Source organism: Alligator mississippiensis, chromosome 9 (assembly GCF_030867095.1).
Source record: "Alligator mississippiensis isolate rAllMis1 chromosome 9, rAllMis1, whole genome shotgun sequence".
NCBI lineage: Eukaryota > Metazoa > Chordata > Crocodylia > Alligatoridae > Alligator > Alligator mississippiensis.
The window spans coordinates 53,509,601-53,528,343 of record NC_081832.1 but is presented as its reverse complement, the minus strand read 5'-3'; the positions used below and the strand labels follow the sequence as shown (position 1 = coordinate 53,528,343).

The window sequence follows — 18,743 nt, the reverse complement described above, 5'->3', positions numbered from 1 at the left end:
AAAATAATGGGGATCCAGCTCGCATGGCCTGCTAACTCCTGCAGCAGCAATATGCCATGGAGCATGCATGTGCCCTAACAGTCACAGCATACAGGCTTAAAGACTCCTTCGTATCTTCTTCCTCTGAACAGAACTGGGCACCAATATAACATCCCAGTTATCTGACTTGGTAACTCTGGGAAACTGTAGAAGGCAACCTGTCTTGAGGCTTAATCCAGGTAATACCACAGAGATAATGGTAGGTTGCAGCAGCAACTGGAACATTTGGCAGGAGTGATGTCTGTGAACAGGCCAACTTCCTATCCTTCACAGTTTTTTTCTTACTTGTTTTCTTTTTTCCTTCTTTCTTTCTTTTTCTTGTTTGTTTCTTTAACTACAAAATATTTCATTAACAACAAATATTTTTAAAGTGTTTCACTGTGTACTGAACAGTAATCACTGCTGTACATTGAGAAACAAATTAATGAATCAAACATTACAGTACTATCCACAGGGGCTCATTTAAAAGCAAATGCGTGACAGAGCTGGGAACTAACTTAAACACAAATGAGTCAACATGATGAAATCTGTAATGTTTGATTCATTAATTTGTCTCTCAATGTACTATAGTGATCATTGTTTAGTGTGCACCATAAGGAAATACTCATAAAGCAGGGGGGTTCCATCTTTTTTGGCGGGCCATATTTCAAGAGAAATTTTCTTTTGGAACCCTTTCTAATCATATAACAACCCTGCAGCCTTCACAGTAATTGCTTACATAGAAATGTAATATTTAGCCTAATTTTTTTTTTCTGTTTTAATGCACTTCAACAGATAGAAAAGATATGATCACCTAATTTTCCAAGGGTCACCAACAGTTGATATTTGGAGGTTAAAACAAAACACAACAAAAAATATATAAAAGGATGAGCAAAAGTAGTAACAGAATTTAGCTATGCTTATTTCTAGGGAGATTTTAATCCTTTGGGATATCATAATTACATATGCAAAGATGAGTAATGGTTAAAGCAAGAGTATTAATTTTATTTCGTGGACAGACGCACCTAAGATTGTTTAAAATGTGGATTAAAATGCATATATCCAGATGTACAAGGCACTTTAAACCTTCTGGAATGTTTCAGAAGTATACCTGGATACTCAGATATTACTATGAACTGGTTCTCCATGAACTGGTAGAGTGGGGGTACATCTACATGTCTAACTACAGCACCTGAATAATCTGTGAAGCTTATTGCTCCACAGTTAATTGCTCCCAGGTGCACCATTTGAACTTGCACCCTAGAGCAATTAACTTCTGAGAAATAAGCTCTGCAGCTAATTCAGGTACAGCACATGGAGCCCAGGCAGTGCAACCCTGACTGGCATGGTCACAGGGGTGAGCCTGCCAGCCTAGGGCTGCTCTCCCCCCCCCCCCCCCCCCCCCCGGCTCAACATGTTGCAGAGAAGCTGGCTGGGGCATGAGGGAGCTTCAGTGCAGGGCTAACTGGCAGGCAGCCCCTGCAGTGAAGGCCAGACAATTGTGCAGCATCTACATGTGAACTGCTATGGAGTTTTTTACTCCACAGCAGGATAGTATTTGTATTTACTTGTATTAACAAGTACTATTCTTCTGGGGCATAAATTAATTTACTCCAGCCTAATAGGAGTGCACTTGCAGATGCCAAGATATTTACTCTGCAGTAAATGTCTCTTATAAATGCACCCTGTTATATGCAAACACCAGTCTGTATCCACAAGACTGTTCAGGTGTGTGTTGCAGCATTTCAAAGGAGTTTGAGACACTGCAGAAGGCCTACTATGCATGAGAAAATATTCCTTGTGCTTTATTTTTCCAGTATACACTATAAATTTGATACTGGGGAATCCTCATATCAAAAAAAAAAAAAAAATGCACCAGAAAAAAGTGGCCTGGGGCACTCTCTCAGGGTCCTCTGAGGAGATGCTCTGGCAACCAGACAGAGTATCTCTATGGCTGATGCATCCCCCTGCTGCTCCAGCACACTGCCTTGGCATGCTGGAGAAAATAAAAGCTGGGCATGGCTCACAGAAGCTCATAGCAGCAGCAGCAGCAGCAGCAGCAGCAGCAGCAGGAAGCAGGCCCTTGGGATGCTCATGGTTCACTTTAGGAAGAGACCCCTAGCAGCACATGGGTTTGACTGAGTCTCAGGAGTTTAATGTGTTTGGGGGTTGTCGGGAGTGGGTGGGTGTGGGTGTGGGAGTGTGTGTGTGGGGGGGCTTGTAATGGGGTGTGGGGTTGTGTGTTTTGGGGGGTTTGTGGGAAAGCGGGGTTTGTGGGTGGGGCCCCCCACCATATGCCCCCCATATGGTGCCAGCAGCAGCAGAAGGTGACAGGCCCTCAGGGTGCTCCTGGCCCACAGCAGGCAGAACCCCTGGCAGTGCGCAGCTCCAGCTGAGACCTGGGGGCTGCATGTGATGGCATGGAGCAGGCTCAGCCTGCTGGCATGAGCTTTTAAACCAAACCAGACTGGCTCCATGCCAGCATATGGGGCTTCTGGCACTGCAGGCAGGAGTCAGGCAACATTGAGCTGGGCTGGGCCGGCTCTGTGCCTCTCTCTACATGGGGTCCCAGCACTCTAGTGGGACCCCATGTAGAGCACAGAGCCCACCTGGCCTGATGGTGCACAGAGTAGGAGCCACAGAGAGTCATATACCATCAAGCTAGGTGGCTTCTGTGCCACCACATGTAGCTCCCTGCTGCAGGATGGGTTGGGCCAGCTCCATGGTGCAATGTGCAGCCCTCAGGACTCAGCTGGAGCTGTGCGATGCCAGAAAACTCTGCCTGCCTTGGGCCATGAGTACCCTGAAGGCCCACCGCCTCCTGCTGCTACTGCTCCCAGTGGCAAGGGCTGTGTACCATGTGGGGGGACTGGTGCCAAGGAGGACTCCACCCCCACCACAAAACCCATACCCATACATCCCTCATAAACCCCACGCACTCCTACCTATACCCTGCAACCCCACACCACAACCCCTCCCCACAAACCCCACACCCACACATGCCCTTACCACAAATCCCACACCCCGTGTGCCTAGCTGCCAGATAGGAAAGGACCTGCTGGTGAAAGCCACATCTGCCATACTTCAGCTCTGCACTGGTGCTGTGATATACACTTCTGGTCCCAGTAACCATTTGAGGGGGGTGATGGTCCAGGGAGTAGTGGTAGAGTTGGCAGTCAGGGGTCTATGTGTGTATGTAATGGGCTGCGGGTGGCAGAAAGAGTGTGTGTGTGTGTGAAAAAGAGAGAGAGATGTCGGGGGTGGAGTACTCTGGGTAGAAACAACACCAGAGCCAAGCTTGGATCCCCACCCCCTTACCCCCAAAAGCAGCCTGTGAAGGAGGAGGCCAGCTGGAAGGGAGGGGGCTTACACAGCCCAATCCCTGAGCCCTATCTGAGGGCTTCCCAGGAAGGGCACAGGGAGGAGAACAGCAAGGGCTGGCACTGCTCAGAGCCACAAAGCAGCAGGTGGGACACCCACAGCTAGACCTGTGTCCTGGTTCAGGGAGGGAGCTGCTGCAAGAGAGAGAAAGTGGTAGGCAGGCAGGGGCTATGCATCGGGAGTGAGGAGTACTGGCAGGGCTGTGGGGACTGTGGGTTGGGAGTGAGGGGCAAGGGTATGGGCAGGGGTAGAGCACTACCATATCAATGCTGCTCAGCCCCACAATGTAGCTGTGGGGACAGCCACAGCTGGACCCACATCCTGTTCAGTGAAGGAGACAGGGGGAGCTCTGATTTCCTATCATAAAAAAAACCAAAAGCAAATGCCAAAATATATAGGTATCTATAATTTATTTTAATATAATGATTGAGGCAATGGTAGGTTTCCAAATTGTGTTAAATTGTAAATATGTCAATAAATCATTGTGCCCAACTCTGATACCTATATATATATAGTGGTGTTTCACTTTACTCATGGGAAAATATGGATTTGGGGCTTTTTTTAATCAGAGAATTTGGGATTTTTATCACAGAATTCATGATTTTTAAACAGAGAAAACCAGGATCCCTGCCGGTGAGGCAAGTGGGGGGAGCAAGCAGAGGAGCCTGCCCAGGGTTGGCACCAAGGAGGCACCTGGCAGGCGGACAAGGTGGCTGACCTCCTGGGCACTTGGGTCCAGGAGGACATACTCCAACAGTTCGAAGTGGGCTACATCTGGGTGATAGATGCCCAGAAGGCAGAGCACTGGCACCAGAAGACATGGCAGCAGTGCTGCACAAAGGCCATCTATGCAGCCACGGCCCACTGGCAGCTTGCCCTGACGTGCAGGTGTCTCTGTCTTCACTAGAGCCCAGGTGGCCATGCAGTCCCTATCTGGGTCTGGCAGGCAGACAGCTATGGGGCTGCAGCTCCAAGGAAATGGATGCCATTGTAGGTGGCGGAAGGTCACAGCTGGGCAGCAGTCCCTACTGCCACACTGCTGCAGTGGGTAGAGGGTGCAAGGGTCATGCTAAGTCAGGCCTTCTGCAGTAGTCCAGCTGGCATAGGAGGCTAGAAGCTTCTGAGGGCAAGTAGCCCTGAGATGCTTGCCAGAGCAGCTTTTTATACTGCTGGAGCCAACAAAGATGGTGGCCCTGGCCTCCTGCTCCCCCTGACTGAAGATCTGGGAGGCACTGGGCAAGGTCAGTTTTCTCCAAGCAGCACAATTTGCCCCACATCAAAGTGCATGTTTAAGCACGTGTGCTGAGGCACAAGTCTCTGGCACAAATGTATGCTGCTGCTATTTGAACTGTTGCAAGCACACATGCCTCAGGAATGGATCCAGAGTGTGTGCAGCGGTGCAGCTGCCCCTCCCCATTTTAGATTGGTCCATCATAAGGGAGCCTCTGAGGCCTTTTTTAAAACAGAGCAGGTGAGAAAGCCCGTTCCCCTCCCCTCCCCTCCCCTCCATGATCAGAGGTACATCCTTCCTCTCCGCTACCCGCCTGCCTGCTGCTTTGCCCCCTGTCCTGGGAAGGGAAAAAACTTCAGAGCTGCTCTTACCCTGGCTAACGTGATTCTTTCTTTCCCACTTGGGAAATCCTGGGGAAACTTCAGGCACTCATCATGGGGAGAAATGCTGGCCTGGGTGCTCATTCCCACCCCTGGTGGTAGCTGAACAACTCTGCAATGCCTAAGAGATGACCACTCTACTTAGCATCCTAGGGCAGTGTGCATGCAGAGAGTCATGACAGTTGTGAACCAGTTCCTAATTTGAGACATTCCTGGAATGGCTCAATTGTTAATTGTGAACACACCCACACTAACCTTCACTGAGATCCTGGAAAGTTTTGCAGCACAATGTAAATAACAATTTACATTGCAGTGACATCAACTCTTAAGAGACCTCCCCCTTTAGCAATGTCACTTTTGTTCTTATATATATATTCCATCCTGCTACATCATATTGATCATTTAAGTGGCTAAGGACCTGCAGTTTGGGGGGAGTCACAGACCTACAAAAAATATGCCATAAAGGGTCAGACTGGGTGCAAAAAACTGGACTCCTCCTCCTCCTACTGGCTGACCTTCTACATCAGGCTTTAAACTAAATTCGATGGGGGGCAGGGAGGCAGGAAATGGAGGAAATCTAGGATCTACAATCCACAAGACATAACAGAACATCCCAGGTAAGTACTAAGGGGCCCATTGGGCATCAGAGTAGGGGACAGGGGCACCAAAGGCATCATTCAAAGTGCTCAAGTGCCTCTATACTAATGTTAGGAGCATGGGGAACAAGCAGGAAGAGCTCACACTCCTGCTTGTGGACAATAACTTCAAATTAGTGGGGCTAACAGAAACCTGGTGGGACCCTACCCATGACTGGTAAGTACGCATGGAAGGCTACAGGTTGTATAGATGGGACAGAGTAGGGAGAAAAGTGTTGGAGGGTGTTGTTCTCTATGTTAAGGAGCATTATACATGTACCCCAAACAAAAAGGGATCGGAGGAGGAAAAAGTTGAGGCATTGTGGGTTAGAATACATGGAGGTTAAGGGGAAAGGGACTTGGTGGTGGAAGTCTACTGCAGACCACCACATCAAGAGGAAGAGCTAGATTTGGAGTTCTTGAAGCAACTCTCAGAGGCTGTATGGTATAGAGACGTGGTTCTCATGGGGGACCTAAACTACCCTGACTTCTGCTGGGAGGAGCAGTCAGCCAAATCCAACCATCCACATAGGTTCTAAACCTGCATACAGGACCTTCACCTAACGCAGGAGGTATACAATCTCACTAGGGGGAATACCCTATTAGACTTGGTATTGACTACAGTGGATGACTCAGTAGGGGAGCTGCAGAGCTGTGGTCACCTTGGAGACAGTGACCACCATTCAATAGAATTCACCATAAGGCGTAGGGTGGGTAAGATAACTAGTAGGGTGGAAGTGCTTGACTTTTGGAAGGCTAACTTCAGTGTGCTCAGAAGTTTAGTCAATGATGCACTGCAGAATAAGAGTATTGGAGAGATGGGCATCCAGGAAAGGTGGTCATTCCTGAAGGAAACAATTCTTTGGGCACAGAGGGAGACAATCCCAGTGTGAGGGAAAGGGCGGAAAGGGGCCAAAAAACTTCCTAGGCTTAACAGAGAAATCCAGGGGAGCCTAAGGGCAAAAAAAGAGGCATATAGGCGGTGGAAACGGGGAGAAGCTACCAAGGAAGAGTATACCTACTTATCTTACACTTGCACAGAGGCAGTTAAAAAGGCCGAAGCAACTATAGAGTTAAAACTAGCAACACATATTAAAGACAACAAAAAATCTTTTTTTTAAATATGTAGGGAGTAAAAAGAAGGCACAGGGCAGCATAAGACCTCTACTGAATAAGCAGGAGCAATTAGTGACAGATAGTGGCGGCAAGGCCTCTTCAATTAGTTTTTTGCCTCAGTGTTCTTGAACAAGGGTCAAGATAAGTCTCCTAATGGGTTCTTAGTTGGGCATCAGAGGGACACCAACCAACCAATTGTCGATGCTGACTTGGTGCAGACTCACTTGGATTGGATGTGTTTAAGTCAGAAGGCCCAGATGAGCTTCATCTGAGGGTACTGAAGGAACTGTCCGGTGTCATAGCAGAACCACTGGCGTGGCTGTTCAGGCACTCGTGACACTCAGGGCAGGTCCCGGAAGACTGGAAAAGGGCCAACGTGGTCCCTATTTTCAAGAAGGGGAGGAAGGAGGATCTGAGTAATTATAGGCCAGTCAGTCTCACCTCCATCCTTGGAAAAGTCTTTGGAAAGATTATTAAGGATCATATTTGTGCAAGTCCAGCGGGAAAAATAATGCTACAGGGCAATCAGCATGGATGCGTAGCAGGAGTAGAGATGGATGTTATTTTCTTAGATTTTAGGAAAGTCTTCGATACCGTATCTCATCCCGTTCTCATAAATAAATTAAGAGGCTGTGACTTAGATGCTTACATGGTCTGGTGGGTGGCAAATTGGCTTGGGGATCCCACTCAGAGAGTGGTGGTAGATGGGTCGGTATGGGCCTGGAAGGATGTAGGTAGTGGTGTCCCGCAGGGCTCGGTCCTTGGACCTGTACTCTTCAATGTCTTCATCAGTGACTTGGATGTGTGTGTGAAGTGTACTCTGTCCAAGTTTGAGGATAATACTAAATTGTGGGATGAAGTGCACACTCCAGAGTGTAGGGAACCAATTGCAGGCAGACCTGGACAGGTTGAATAAGTGAGCAGAACACAATAGGATGCAATACAACAAGGACAAATGCAGCGTGCTGCACCTAGGGCATAAAAATATCCAGCACACCTACTGGCTGGAGAATAACGCTCTCAGCAGCACAGAAAGGGATCTTGGAGTCATAGTGGACTCCAAGATGAACATGAATCATCAGTGTGACAACATCATCAGCAAAGCTAACCGCACTTTATTGTGTACCAGCAGATACATGACAAATAGAACCAGGGAGGTAATACTTCCCCTCTATGTGGCATTGGTCAGACCACAGTTGGAGTACTGTGTCCAGGTTTGGGCACCATACTTCAAGAAGGATGTTGATAGACTCAAGAGGGTCCAGAGGAGAGCCACTCGAATGGTTAGGGGCTTACAGGACAAGCCCGATGTGGAGAGACTAAGGGACCTGGACCTCTTCAGCCTCTGCAAGAGAAGGCTGAGAGGTGATCTTGTGGCTCCCTACAAATGTATTAGGGGGACACAGCAAGGGATCAGAGATGCTCTGTTCACCAGGGCACCTCTTGGGGTAACCAGGAGCAATGTTCACAAACTGACAGAGATCAGATTTAGGCTAGACATCAGGAAAAACTTCACAGTAAGGGTGGCCAAATCTTGGAATGGGTTTCCAAGGAAGGTGGTGCTCTCTCCTATCTTGGGGGTCTTTAAGAGAAGGCTGGAAAAGCATCTGGCTGGGGTCATCTGACCCCAGCACTCTTTCCTGCCCAGGGCAGGGGTTGGACTCGATGACCTGTTGAGGTCCCTTCCAACCCTAGCATCTATGACTCAGCAGTCAAGAAAAATGATGCCTGAATCAGTGTTAGAACTTAGATCCCCAACTGTAGAAATGTATATACATCTTCAGTACAGTCCCTAGATACAGTGACGAGGATGATTAGCAAGGGACATGAATACAGGTGCTTATATTTAATCCACACACACTTTGTATTTATCCTCATGTTACATTGGGCAGAATATGAGAGATAAAGAAATTAAATGACTTATCTGAAGTGCATAGTGAACAAGTGGCTGAGCAAGGATTGGCATTCTGGCATTCCTGTTTTCAAGTTTAAATTTCACATTAGCCAGCCCATCCTATTTACTATTGTTATTTCCATTCCTTATTTACTGCAATTCAGTTTAATTTAGATGAATGTAGTGATAATTAATGTCACCCTTTCATAGCTTTGATGAATTAGCCCTACTGTTTATCTACAGAAAAGATACAGTCTGGGTTCAAACAGAGCAAGCTTCCTCACCTCACCTTCCCTATGTGCCTCATTACTGTTCTGAAGGAACTGCTCCTAGCTGTAAAAGGATTGTTTCTGCTGTCAGGCTTCCCTCTGAGAAACTGAGATGTCAAATATTGCAAGTCTTCATGTGGTCAGCTGTCATGGTAGCTTATATGAAGCCACAGGTGTAATTTCATATGCAGTTAAAAGACAAGGCCCCTGCCCTGAGGATATCACAATCTTAAGTCAGTGCACAGAAAAACAGATCTAGCTATAATCAGCTCATATCATACAAATCACCAAAAGGAGCAACACATGGCATTGTTCAGTCTCTGCCACCTTTAAAAAAGTAACTGAAATAGGTATTTCTTGTATCAGGAATCATGATTGTGATTTTTTTTTGTGAAAAGCTTTAATAGTGCCAACTATCCTAACCAGTCAAGACACTGCACACACTTTGAGGAAAATTCTCAAAAGCATCGGTCTAGGAGCCCAACTCATACTGCAAGTTAATTTCAATTTACTCGTCATTGAGAATCAATGGGATTTAGGCTCCAAAGAAATTGAGTCATTTTTAAAACCCCTATTCTTTGTGCTGTCCTGAATTTTGTTAGGTTTTTTTTTCCATTTTTGTGGTGTTCTTCCCATAACAGTTCTTAGTGACTGCATTCAGTGTCCTAAATCTTCACTATCCTTTAACTTCATAGTATAGTTACCCATTTGTGGCCAGGGCTATGGGCAGAACTGTAATGGTGTTTAGTCCCTTTGTTATGGTCCGTGTCATGGACAAACCATCTTCCCTATCCTTTCTGGATAGAAAAACATTTTGAATTCTCTCGGTGTATGTGTGCGCTCTCTCACTGTGTGGGGCCACTTCTAGTGTTAAGGAAAAAATAGCACATATTTCAGTGCTTTCACTAAGAGCCAGCTGCAGATCTATAGCAGTCTGTAGCAAAAAATTGTATTAGTTTCAGTGGTTGGGGTCAGGATGTGTGTTTATAACGTATTTTGCATTTTTTTCCTTTTTTATGTCCAAATATAGTTAAATTACATTTCCTTGGGAGTCTGTGTAGAACTAAATGTCATCTCTTTTAACATCCTCATTCTGAGTTCTGGAATCAACACAGTATTTAATTGCCTATTTTGTGGGTTGTTTTTTCTATGACATTTCTCTTACTTTCCGTGATTAGAACTGCAGTATCCAATCGGCTCCAGGCTCCTTATTTGTAAAGGCAATCATGCAATCATGTGAGCAAGGAGTGGCAGGATAAAGAGCTGGACAGTTTAGCAGCTGTGCCTTCCAGCCAAGAGATGAGCTGCATGTGTGCATTAGTACTATACAGTAAGGTGAGCTGGGTAAGAGCTGAATGAGGACAGTTAGCTCTTCCATTGAGTAAAAATTCTGCCCCCTTTTGATTACTAGGGTGAGCCCCACATACCATTTTGGCACAGGGTTTGGCACCACAGAGTTAATAAAGTATAAGCTGGGGTCAGGGATTAAGTTGATCTGGTGCTTAGTATGACTTTTCTTTGGTCTCTTTTCTTTTGTATCTTTTTCTATTATTATTCATTTCAGTCCATTAGATCATTTCCAGTCTTTGAAGTCCTACCTTGAATGCTATTTTTTCTTCAAAAACATTTTTTTTGCTTATCTTGAGATTCATGGCTTTGTTCCTGCTCTTATGTTGATGAAGCATTTTCTCATGGTTGTGTTTATTTTCATTCACATGCCATTGTGGTCCCCTTGCCTCTCTTCTGAATGTTGTTCCAGTTCTTAGCAGCCTCTTTTCACCATCTCTTTTAGCATGTCCAACCCTTCTACATCAGCCTTTTGGATGGTTTAATTCCTCAATTCTTCAACTGATGGTATCACAACTGCTTGTGTTACTAGGTACAGCCAAAGAATTATAACTTGTATGCTCTGTTCCGCTTCATGCACATGTTTATTAGTAAGTTAGTAACGGTGTGAGAACTTGCATCAGCCATTCCCTGATGTTGTATACAAAAATTACAGTATAGTAATTTAAAAATGTTTTATCTCAAAATAAGCTTTTTGCTTATGAACAGTTATTTCCTATTCAGAGTATAGCAGGTGGTTTTAGCTAGCCAAGAAAGAGAACTACTAAAAAAGTTACCTTTTGAGGGGTTATTTTCAGTTGTTGTGGAAGTTTTATAAATGGCAACATGCTACAACTAAATGGTTGAACTAGATATTTTACAGGCCACTGAGGATTTTATTTGAGCATTTTTTAAGTATTTCTGTTCAACAAAAAACACATTTCTATAGTTTACTCTTATTCATGTTCCTTTTCACTGTTATTTTAAGTAACTCTCAAAAGTGACAGTCATTGCTCCCAGCCTACCATCTAATATTCAAGAACATTTTGACTTTCTCCCTTAAGTGTTCTTTTTATGCATTTATTTTATAGTTTGAGTATTGGATTCAGGAAACTATTAAGATTCATAAACATTCTTAAAAACAGCTTGCAAGCCATTTTGAAAGTTTACTAGTCAGGGGTTTTTTTAAGTTCTTGCCTGACTGATAAAGCAATGAAGTTTAAAATAAAATGAGTCATAGGCCTTATTTTAAGAAACATACTGAGTTTGGATCCCTAATGATGTGAGAGAAGTTTAGGAAAGCTAAAATCTTTGGGAGGGAGCCCAAATGGTAGAGAATAAGCAACCTTCTTATAGTGTCAGCTCTATTAGGCATAACCAAGAGGCTTTACTATGCTTAAGGACCTAGTAAGTATACAATGGGGAGCTGAACTGAGTGCTTGTAGTTAGTACAACTGCAGAGATCATAGAATCATAGAATGATAGAGATGATTTAGTGGAAAGGGACCTTCAGAGTTCATCGAGTCGAACCCCTTCCTGAGGCAGGATCATCCCTATCCAAACCATCCTATACAATCCATAATCTAAACTCCACATATGACCCTCCACCAACCCTGACACAACAAACTTGACACCTTAATCTTCCACAGGTAAAGCAGGAGAACCACAGCAGCCAACACCCTGCTTCTACAAAATGATATCAATATTGTATACTTACTAAGTCCTGTCAAGAGATCCTGAGTAGAGGAACATACCTGCCACTACAGAGAAGGCAAAAACCCCCACAGTCCATACCAATTTGACATTGGTAAAATTCCTTACTGATCCGAGATATGACAATCAGTCTGAGCAGAGCAGCAAGACCTTATAACCAGGCACACCCAGTCAAAGTCCCCAGCCTTGGCTGTAGCCAACACCCAATGCCTCTGAGGTGGCTTAAAACATCTTGACACATGTAGCAGAAAGAGGCAATTAGGGGCAATCAGCAAAGCCCAGAAACATGGGAAATACCCAAGGTACAACATAGACAGAACTACGCTTAGATCTCTGACCAGCAGCTGTCCAACCTCTTCCTGAACATCTCCAGGGATGGAAAGTCCACAGCTTGCCTAGGCAGTCTATTCCACTGCTTCACTATTCTAACAGTGAAGAATTTTTTTTTCCATGTATCTAATATAAATTTACTTTGTGGCAACTCCAAGTCATTGGTCCATGTCCTTGCCTCTGCTACAAGAGCAGCTCTTCAAGTATTTGAAGACTGCTATCATGTCCCCTCTTAAGCGTTATCGTGTCCCCCACAAGCTGAACATGCCTAGTTCCTTCAGCCTCTCCTCATATGTCCCTAAAATGTATTTAGGTAGTTTCTTCTGGAGTTGAGCAGCGTTAGTAACTTCTGGACTATGTTGAAATGTAACAATATTTCACATTCTGCTTAATGTGTCATAAGCCCAGTAAGTCAGCCCAGTCAGTCTTTCCAATAGCTTGCTATTTGGGAACAATAATACTACCTAGGTGTTAGCAGAGGATCAAAAAGTGCTTTCCAGTTATAAGGGTCATTATATCTATTTTATTGGTGGGGAAGATGAAGCACGAAGAGGTAAAGTAACTTTCTTATGATCACCCAGAAGACCAGAGATACAACTGAGAATAGCCAGCATTTTAGTTTTAGCAAGATTTTTTTCCCCCACAGATTTCATGAAAATCACCTGATTTCACAATTTCTGCAACATCTGTGCAATTGCAATTTAGGCTGGCCCCTAAATTATGAAACACCATCACTGAATGCACTGTTCTGTGAACCAGTTAGCTGTGTTAGCATAAGCAAAATATAGAAAATTGATTTTTAACTGAAGACAACTGAAGCTCCTAAATCTGCCTAAACTGTAGAATCCTCATACCCTATTTTGACTCATTTTAGAAACCACACCTGGGAGCAGAGACCAGAGGCCTCCTTGTGACCTTTGCCCTCAGGATCAAGGGATTATTAGAGCCATCCTCATTTGCCATAAAATACTCTCTGAGGGCCAAATTCTGCTCTTTTTGTGAACCATGGGTCTAGATTAATAAGTAGAATTTAACTCTAAATGTATATACAGTAACTATGTAAATATATTCTGTAAATATCACTATATACTTACTGTGACTCATTATAAAGTTGGCCTGTGATTTATTATTTTATTTCCATTCATAGAGTACTGCATTGGAGCTTCATCAGAAGCAGTAGCACTGTCCATTTTGCCCTTTGCATGAAAATTTCATTTAAGCACTTATGAAAAATTGTTAGAAAACTTACACGGGGAATTATACTTTAGAAGATGAAAGATGTTGCACAGAAAAATCTCACAGATGTCCTAGTCAGTTAACTGGTCTTTCTTCAGATCACAGTTTCCATCTTTTGTATTGTAAGACATATGACTAAACCAATTTGGTCTTTAATCCATAGAACATGCTGTCAACCTTGTCTGTCTGTTTTGCTGTCAATGCTTACTTGACTATGACTACAATGGTGAAAAATTGAATAATAACAGGTCTCTTGCTTATATTTGATATGCAATTTTTAGATGTTTTATGCTATTTCCATATATACATTTGCTGAGAACTAGTCTTTAAAATTACTTTTTACTTATCTTCATGACTCTAGACTTTGAAGTAATACTTCAATGACAGCTGAACTGAGACATTTAACAGGTTCCTGAACAGACCTCTCTGTATTCCATACCATACTAAAGAACTCCATTCCTCTTGAAAGTTTTATCATGTAGGAAGCTATTAAAGTTATGAGGATAGGCTGAAGCATGAATAAATCCCAAGACTTACTGATGATGTCATTATACTGGTCAATAAAATACATAGAAGCAAAGACTCTTCATGCTACAAAGATCAGCTAACCAAATCAGGATATACGAGCAATTAACTCTTTAATTAAGATGAATGGATGACATTAGCCCTCCTTAAACCCTGATCGTCAGCGTTTACAAATAGAAAAAGACGGATGTCTCCTTCCCAAGAAATCTAGCTTTTATTTTTCATTCTTTGACAGCACCTCATTCTTTCCACTTTGTAAACAAATTTGCTGAAGAACACTGCCGACCACGGAGATTTAAACAGCCTTATTCAATCAACGCTGTTTCTCATTGCTTAAAGGTACCATATAGGAATTTAATACATTATCCTAGCAAGTTGCATTCAATTTGTGTATTTAATTGAGAAAAATACACCACTTGTTCAGTCCAAATTCCTGAGATCATATAAATTCATTCAGCATGATACTTTAGAGGCCAAGGAGTTAAGTACTATTCAGTTTCTCTCCTTTGAACTGGATTGTGAGTCCAGAATGAAGTATGTATAATTTGAAGAATTATACTTGGCTCTCTGTCTTTGCAAATCAGCATAATCTATCTGAAAGCAGACAGCCTATCTTTCCCTACACTTTTCTCAAAGTGTATTTATATCTTAATATTCAATAGAAATTTCCAGTTGATTGATGTTCCATTGCTCTTGCCTTTATAATCCTACTAGAGTAATCCCAGGATTCCAACTAAAAGATCAAACTTACTGCAGCCATGTATTATTAATGATTAATAGCATGTGTACAATTTCCAGCTACCTGGAAAACAATAGTCTTGATTCCTTGTTATCTTATGATACTCAAAGAACAAATATAAAGGGGGAGGAGAACAGACTTTGATTCAGTAGGGCTGGGGAGAAGTGGAGTTCATTTAACCAGTATTCCTAATGTGTTTCATGTTTCAAGTAGATCTTTAATAAATTAAACTAGATTGATATTGCTGGTGCTAATTTTGTAAAGGATGCTTTGCTGGAAAGAGTTAGGAAATAAACAGAAGTGGAAATTCAAGTCCCTTGTTTTTTCACAGAGCAAGCTGTGCTGAATGTTTAGTCGAATACCAGCTACTTTGAAGTGTAGGAAATCTTGGTCCTCTGGATCCCCTCTTATAGTCATTCCCATCATTTAGAAATAACCAGACATGAAAAAACAAACAAAACAGCATTTTACTGGAAGAGGAAGTGTGGAAGCGTGGTAGTTTGACCCGGCTCTGCAGCATCTGTATAGAGTGGATGCTTCAGCAGGGCTTTTTGGCATTTTTATCTAATAGCTGATTCAATCAGCTATTAGTAAAAGCACCAAAAAGCCCCACTGAAGTGCCCAGTATAAATGTTGGGCAAGCCATGTCAAACTAACAAAATGCCATTTCTGGGCATGCGATGCTTTCAGCACAGGGGCGTGCTGAGCTGAAAGTAAAGCACTGGGGGGCAGACGGGGGAGCAGGGTGGTTTCCACATCTGTAAGCAACCAGTCAGTTCATTTTCCTGGCAAGCAAGGAAAAGAAAATTTTCACATAAAATACAAAAAGACTGCATGGTCTCTGATTGTGTTGGCACTAAAAAGTTAAATTTACATACACATTTACTAAATTTTAAAAATATTAATATGAAAGGTTGTATGGGGTCCAATTCTCTCTCATGTAACTGTCTAAAATCTCTTCTCTCCTGAATCTTTCTTCTGAGTTAACAGGGTTATTATCTCTTGTGCTGATGTCTGTGTTTTATCAAATTATACAGGTAGCTTATTTTGACTGTCAAAAATGCAGACTCTTTCTGGTCTCTGTTGCATAGACCAGGGGTCAGCAGCCTAGAGCCCATGAGTTGAATCTGGCCTGAAGAGCCATTTGATTCAGCCTACAGACATGGGGCTTCAGTGACAGTGAATGTCAGGGAGCTTTGGCAGCGGTTGCTTTCCACTGTTGCTGCAGGGAAAAGCAGTAGTGGCAGCAGGTGTTCTCCCTATGCTGCTTCTGGGAAAAGTAGTACTAGTGACTGGGTCCTATCCCCCTCTACCCCCTTCCCTCTTCCCCTTCCCCCTCAATCTGATGCAAACACTGTCAATATGAATTGCAGCCTTAAAAGGTTGTCAGCTGCTGGCATAGACTTCATTTTTTAGCCTACATACAACAGAGATTTTATGGGATGCTCTGACAAATATGTGAAAACTGCTTTTTATTCCATAATACATGGGAAAAATTAGTTGATGCTGCATATATATGCCCAGTTTGGGAACTAGCAGAGTGGAAGTTAGAGATGGGCCAAAGGTAAGCTGGCTAAAACCATGCCACCATCAAAGCACCCATCAGTCCCATTGGAATTTCAGGAGCAATGATGTGACACCAAGACAAGGTCCTGCATAGTATGCAACTCAAGAAACCTGAAGTACAAGATACTGTGCATAGGAAGGGCACTGAAATCTTTGGAAAATTGGGAATTATGCTATAGCATAAACTAATTACAGGGTCGTTCATTTTCATTTAACAGCTTTCAGTTTTATTGAAATTATTTTAAAATACAAGAAAATGAAAGAGCCCGATCAAATCCAAATGCATTTGGCTTAGGAAGAGGGGATCCATTAAGCAAAGAAGACTTTGTTAAGGTTCTCACCCCACCCTGTCTTGTTAGACTAGACTAGAGGCTGATTTAAGTTAATAACAGCTGGCTAAAATGCCTTAAGGCACATATGCTGGAAGCAAGGTACCACACGGTAACTCCACTAAACCCTATCCATTGCACAATGTGCCTCCAACAGTGGGTAGTGAGGATGGCAATGTCTCCATCTGTGCTGGCATTACATCAGAGAAGAGCGTTCTTCCACGAGGGAATTCTCAGCTGCTCATCTGCAGCCAGATTACAGCCTTTAGCAAGGGGGTGGAGATGTAAAGAAGGCAGAACTGAGGTGGGGAATCTAGCCTCGCATATATAACTGATTTGCATGGTAGCAAGGGAACACCCTACCTCCTGAAGTGTAAGAAGTTCATAAAAGGGGACCCTTTGAGCATCATGAATGGGTGTAATTAGGATTGAAGAGGCTGGAGGAGGAGGCAGAAACTGCTCTCCTGTGCTTCTGAACCACGTAGACTTAAATTCTATTGTCCTTTATTACTAGCCATTCCATATGGTAGCATTCTTACTTACCCTTCTGTTTAGTTTTTAATTTTCATAGAAGTAGGGGTCCACTGTATTCAAGGCTTAGGAACTCCACCAAGTCGGTGTGTTCCCCGGCTGTACTGGTTCTGCTGTACTGTACAAGAGAGGAACACTGACTGATAAAAGCTACCTCAAACTTTCTTCTTTCTTACTAGATAGGGGTTACTATTTCCTGTAATCATTTGGGGAAATCTGATAAGAGGAGGCATTATGTGACATGGTTGCCTATGACAGACAGCAGGGGACTGGGCTTGATATGAGTCCCTGCTAGTCCTGAATTCCTTTGTGGTCCATGCTCATATCTGTTGCTTTTTCCATTTGTTGTTCCACACAAACAAAAAATCTCCCTCTTCCTACTTCTAGCTCTGTCCTTTTAAAGGATAATAGGAAATTGCTTTTCCCACACAGGAAAATAGAAGCAAAGTGGTGGGCAGACCAGCTGAAAACCTGAGAGATGGCAAAAAAAGGCCATCTGCATTGAAAACAGATTTCAGTGGCATCCTGATAAAAAGTAAAATAATGTGGGTATTTGAGTAGTCCCACAATTGCCTTAAGTATAGACCCCAACAAGTGAGGTGCTCTTCCCAAACCTGTTTGTATATCAATTTTAAAAGAACTCATCCCATAAGGGCAAGATTTCCTAGGTGAAAACTTGCATTCCTGAAAATAATCTGGCTCCGCGACAGCATAGAAATCTTCAGGTTTGCCAAAATCTAGACGCTAGTTCTCTTCTGAACTCATGCTGCCAGTTGAAACAAGTTCTGGAGCAGTTTACAATGTAGAGTGCTATCCACCTTGCAGTCAGCTGTAACTGCCAAAACCATTTCATGTATTGTAATACTGTATTCTAAACTCATACTAGAGGGGAGCTCTAATCCTGGTGCCAGCAATGCAAATTTTCTTTGTTTCAACTCAGCTGAGATGCCAAGACAACTTGGGGGAAGAGCTCTACATAATCTCCAATTCCCTTAATTTTCCATTCATCTCTGTATTCTTCTTGATACTTAACTGTTAGAATCCCTAGGAAACTTTTTTCTGATATGGTGAGGGAAAATGAGTTGTTGTTATCATCATGGTTGTAATTATTATTATTACTGTTTTTATTATTATTATTTATACCATGCCTTAAGAATACTAGGCCTTTTGTGGACAGAAAAAACAGGTGTTTTCCACCATAAAGAACTTAAATACAAGTTCTTTCTATAATACAATATATTTAAATATAAGTCTTTACTGCCTGCAGTGCGATGCTGCGGCTAGTAAAGCGACCAAAATGCTGGCTTGCATCTATAGATGCTTCTCAAGCAAATCCCGGGACGACATTCTCCCCTTGTACTCGGCCTTAGTGAGGCCGCAGCTGGAGTACTGCATCCAGTTTTGGGCTCCACAATTCAAAAAGGATGTGGAGAAGCTAGAGAGAGTCCAGAGAAGAGCCACGCGCATGATCAGAGGTCAGGGAAGCAGACCCTACGATGATAGGCGGAGAGCCCTGGGGCTCTT

At 43.3% G+C, this 18,743-nt stretch overlaps 1 protein-coding gene across 1 annotated transcript in view; it reads left to right on the top strand.

Moving 5' to 3' along the window:
• The window catches only part of TENM2 (teneurin transmembrane protein 2), a 2,247,577-nt gene that overhangs the window by 1,008,908 nt on the left and 1,219,926 nt on the right, over positions 1 to 18,743 (top strand). The gene's annotated exons all lie outside the window — the stretch shown is intronic.